This window comes from Penaeus monodon, chromosome 7 (genome assembly GCF_015228065.2).
Source record: "Penaeus monodon isolate SGIC_2016 chromosome 7, NSTDA_Pmon_1, whole genome shotgun sequence".
Classification (NCBI taxonomy): Eukaryota; Metazoa; Arthropoda; class Malacostraca; order Decapoda; family Penaeidae; genus Penaeus; species Penaeus monodon.
The window spans coordinates 1,422,241-1,427,421 of NC_051392.1; the positions used below are offsets into that span (position 1 = coordinate 1,422,241).

General features: G+C 37.7%; 1 pseudogene; it reads left to right on the forward strand.

Annotated features, from left to right (window-relative positions):
* Positions 1 to 5,031, forward strand: part of LOC119574921 — a 7,060-nt pseudogene extending 2,029 nt beyond the window's left edge.
* Positions 5,032 to 5,181: the final 150 nt, after the last annotated feature.

A 5,181-nucleotide genomic window follows, 5' to 3' on the forward strand; every position in this document is an offset into this window, starting at 1 on the left:
GTTGTTTTTTCTTTTGTTTTTTTTTTTTTTTGGTTTTTTTTTTGGGGGTGTGTGTTTTTTTTTTTGTGTTTTTTTGTTTTTTTTTGGGTGGTGTGTGTTTTTTTTTGGTGTGTGTTGTTGTTGGGTGTTTTTGGTGTGTGTTTTGTGTGTGTTTTTTTGGTGTTTTTGTTTTGGTGTGTGTTTTGGGTTTTTGTGTGTTTTGGTGTGTTTTTGTGTGTGTGGTGTGTGTTTTTTGTGTGTGTGTGGGTTGTTTTGTGTGTGTTTGTGTTGTGTGTTGTGTGTTTGTTTTTGTGTGTGTTTGTTTTTGTGTGTGTGTGTGTTTTTGTGTGTGTGTGTTTGTTTTTGTGTGTGTGTTGTTTGTTTTTGTGTGTGTGTGTTTGGGTTAAAGGAGAATGTTGATATTAATCGCTACAGAAGCTGAATAGACTAGATTTAGAAATTGAAAGTGTATTTTTTTCCTAGTAACTGAGGATGATACAGAGGGAACAAGACCTTCCTTTGACCTGTGATTAATACTTAGTTTTATAATTAATTTATAATTAATCTTTCCCTTGATAAGTTGATAAAGATTTATGAGGATGTTTATTATAGTAGAACCTTGACAAGTGTGTTGATAAGGATAGCAGAGTGGTAGCTGCTATGTGTAAATGCTATTGCTTTCCTTTCTCTCTCTCTTTTTCTCTCTCTCTCTTTTTCTCTCTCTCTCTTTTTCTCTCTCTCTTTTTTTCTCTCTCTCTTTTTCTCTCTCTCTCTTTTTTCTCTCTCTCTCTTTTTCTCTCTCTCTCTTTTTTTCTCTCTCTCTTTTCTCTCTCTCTTTTTTTCTCTCTCTCTCTTTTTTCCTCTCTCCCTCTCTTTCTCCTCTCTCCCTCTCTTTTTCTCTCTATTTTTTCTCTCCCTCTCTTTTTCCTCTCTCCCCTCTTTTTCTCTCTCCTCTTTTTCTTCTCTTTTTCTCTCTCTCTCTTTTTCTCTTCTCTTTTTCCCCCTCTCTTTCTTTTTCCCCTCTTCTTTTCCTCTCTCTCTTTTTCTCCCCTCTCTCTTTTCTCTCCCCTTTTTTCTCTCCCCTCTTTCTCTCCTCTCTTTTCTCTCTCTCTTTCTCTCTTTTTCTTTCTCTCTCTCCTCTTTTTCTCTCTCTCTCTCTTTTTCCTCTCTCTCTCTTTTTTCTCTCTCTCCTTCTTTTTCTCCCTTTTTTCTCTCCTCTCTCTTTTTCTCTTCCCCTCTTTTTTTTCCTTCCTCTCTCCTTTTCCCCCTTTTTTTTCCCTCCCCCCCTTTTTTTTCCCTCTCTCTCTTTTTTTTCTCTCTCTCTCTTCTTTTTCTCTCTCTCTCTCTCTCTCTTTTTCCTCTCTCTCTCTCTCTCTTTTTCCCCTCCTCTCTCTCTCCTTTTTCTCTCTCTCTCTCTCTCCCTTTTCTCTCTTCTCTCCTCTCTTTTTCCTCCCCTCTCTCTCCCCTTTTTTTCCTCTCTCTCTCTCTCTCTCTTTTATCCTCTCTCTCTCTCTCTTTTTTCTCTTCTCTCTCTCTCTCTCCCTCTCTCTCTCTCCTTTTTTTCCTCTCTCTTTTCTCCTCTCTCTTTTTCTCTCTCTCCTCTCTCTCTCTCTCCTCTTTTCTCTCCCCTCTCTCTCTCTTCTTTTTCCTCTCTCTTCCCCTCCTTTTTTCTTTTTTTATGTATTGGAAGTGGATTTGTTTTCAAGGTATTTTTTGTAAACAGTGTTGAGATGATGAGAATGGGATTGTGAGAAATTGAAAAAAAAAATTAATGGTTATCAAGAGCACATAAAAAAGACAATTATCTAATGTTTAAGCTTGTATAAAGACTAATTAATGCATAAAAAGTTAGGCAGTGTTTTTGGGAAAGGGCATTAACTTTCCAAATTTGAGTTTGTGAGGCCAAAAATTGACACCATTTATGTTTTAAGTTGGAGCTTAAAAAACTGATTCTTATTTAAGATATCCAGTCTTTTAATGTCGGAATATCTGTAGATTAGAGCCCAAAAGTTTGAGTTGAAAATAAATTTATTATTATTATTATTTATTATTATTTTTTTTTTTGTATAATAAAGTTAATAATCCAATTTTTCTCCATTCCAGTTTCTGCGATACAGTAAGAACTATTTGCCGCACATAGCCAGATTATGTTTGGTGAGCACCTTCCTTGAGGATGGCCTGCGTATGTGGTGGCGGGGCCCACGAGCAGCGTGAATACATGGATATTTCATGGGGCTGCGGGTACTTCATTGCCACGCTGTTTGGGGTTAATCAACCGGGTGGGGCAACTTGGGGGCGTGTTCATGGTGCTTTTCCGCAAGAAGGTTGAGGTCGCATGGGGGACTCCTGCTCTTCATTGTGGTCCTGCAGTGGGTGTGATGGTTTGGTGTTGTAAGATATCTGAGAGCTAATTATTCTTAAATTATTACCTTTTTGTATTTTTTCTCGCTATCAGAAAATTTTCGTGTAGCATCATTCAGAGTAGAGATTTCACAGTAAAAACCCTATGCTAAACGTCTTTTCCTTGGCGCGAAAAGTAAGCAAAACGTTCTCCTCCCCAGACCATCGCGTACCAATCTTGTGGATAATGCAGTTCCTGTTCCGAAACCCTAGCCCTGGTGGGAGGCCGGGGCGCGGGTGCTTGCCGAGAGAAAAAAAGGAAGCGAGGTCCATCTTCGCTGGTGTCCCCTCGCTGGGAGAAAACCCAAGCCCAAGACGTACCTCATGTTGGGTGGCAGAATCCTCCTAGTATTCATGTTCCTCACACTCGTCGATTTGAGTTCTCCGTGATGCAGGTGGGTTGGGTGGGAAGCTCGAGGTTGATTTAGGGTTGGGTAGTTGGAAGTGAAGATTTTTTAATAAATTTTAAGGGTTTCATTCTTTTAGATTAGGTTAGTGAATTTGTTTGAGGTAAAAGAATGTTCATTGATTTTTGTTGCCCTTAATCGCAAATTCTGCCTGAATATGATAATGAAGTGCATAAAATTCATGTGGGAACTATGCAGATTTAATTGGAGAAATTAATCTTCTATTTAGATACTACACCATGAAAATTAAGACCTTAAAAAGACTATATAATTGGAGGGAAATTGTAAAAGCAGGCAGGCACTTTACATGACCTGTTTCTTTATTGAAAAGTAGAGTATTAAAGACATTTCTCAGTTCTATTTTTTAGTGATGGATTGATCTCTCTCACATGAGTACTTAATGATTATAATTGAATAAATGTTGAATAACTAGTGACACATGAATAACCTTGGAATCTCTTCTGACCTGACTCCGCTTGCCAACAGATATTCCAAATTGTGATTGGCGGTTTGCTGATGGCCCTGGTGGCAGTCGGCTACAAGACCAAGCTGAGCGCATTCCTGCTTGTGCTCTGGCTCAACGTCTTTAACATTTTCGTGAACGCGTGGTGGTCCATTCCCCCGTACAACCCATGAGAGATTTCCTCAAGTACGATTTCTTCCGGTAAGGCTTCCAATTTTTATTTTATTTTTAATTTTTTTTTTTTTTTTATTTTATTTATTTATTTATTTATTTTTTTATTTTTTATTTATTTTTTTTTTTTAGAAAAAATAGGTATAAATTTGAGCATTTGTTTTAATTTGGAGTTGGAACATGTAAAAGTAATTGGATGTGAAAAAAATGGTAGATATTTGAAAGTAAGAGTGCATTTTCTTATATTAATTTCGTGTATTAAAAAAAATAAGGGCTGTTACATATACAGATTTTGATGTGAGGTATATTTGTTATTACATGCAAATTCTTGGCATGTAGTGGGGCCTATGCCTCATTAGTCCCCTTTTTTTTTTCTTTTTCTTTCTTTCTTTCTTTCTTTCTTTCCCCCACCAAGATATCTTTTTGATGCTTCATAAATAAATAGCTTTTATATGGTATTACGGTTTTCAGCAAAAATGGAGGATATGAAAGTTAGTAGATTGAATTCCTGCGAGGAACTGGCTGTGACATGTCTTTCACGCCCATGTTTTAGTGCACAAATTATATTGTCAATTTTTCCAGTTTTTTGTGAATTTGATGCAGATTCCTAATTTCCACATGTATTGCCATACAATTTATCTTTATTTGTCTTCCACGTCCCCTTGTCTACTTGCAGACGCTGTCGGTCATCGGCGGTCTGCTAATGCTGATTTCGCTGGGCCCGGGAGGTGTGAGCATGGACGAACACAAGAAACAGTGGTAGATTGTTATTCCCTCCACCCCCCTTTCCCCCTTTACCCCCCTCCCCTCTTTCCCTTACCTTGTTTTTTAAAAAGCCACAAATGTTTTATTAGTATGAGTTTAAGTGTTAAACCCTCAAGTTATTGAAGAATCCCCCTCTTTTTATTCTATTATTTATTTTTTTTAGTTGATATGTTTTGTGCTTTTTTTCTTCTTATTGTTTTATACAAGTGAGAGTATCTGTTAGACTTTTGAATGATAAAGTAAACCATAAGCCAAGTGACCGACCGCTCTGTACATAGTTATAGAAGTAGAAGCCATACTCAGTCGGACGTTCCACCCTGGTCGCCCATGAGACTTCGAGCTTCCCATATAGCGTCCTCCTTCACTGTGTGCGCAGGAGGAACAAGAAATTGCTGTGCTGGTCGGCAAAGGAACTGTTTTTAAGATTGTTTTTGTAGCAAATATATTTGTTTTAAGAATTCTTTTTGATGTATTAACGATGTGTTCAGTTGATTTGCAGTGGTGTACTGTAGAAGGGTGTTATTAACTTTATGGTGTACATTCATAATGAATGTGTAAAGAATATTGCTCTTGCATTCTTGCTCTTGGCTTTGCGCAGTGGGTCTTTTTTTTTATGGTGTTTGGTGATATGGCTAATGGAAATCATGGTGTTGAGCCTAAAATTGTTGAACTGTGCATACTTTTACAGCCTGGAGAGGAACAAGTTTGCTTCTGTTTTTATTATTTTTGTTTTTTCGTTTTATTTTTTTTTTTTTTATTCTTGCCAAATCTTGGGGCTTCAGTCACTTTTTTCAGGGTTCTAACTATTTTCTCATGTACCATATAAGGATACAGTGCTATAGGATGGATGGTTTTAGAGCAACATCACAACTGCCGATGAGGCAACCCTCAGCTGGTGGGACTGACTGTCATGGCCAGTGTTGGTGCATTGCTTTTGATATTTAGCTAAAAGTGATCCATCAGGCAGAGCTGGCTGGCTGCACAATCCACAAGTGA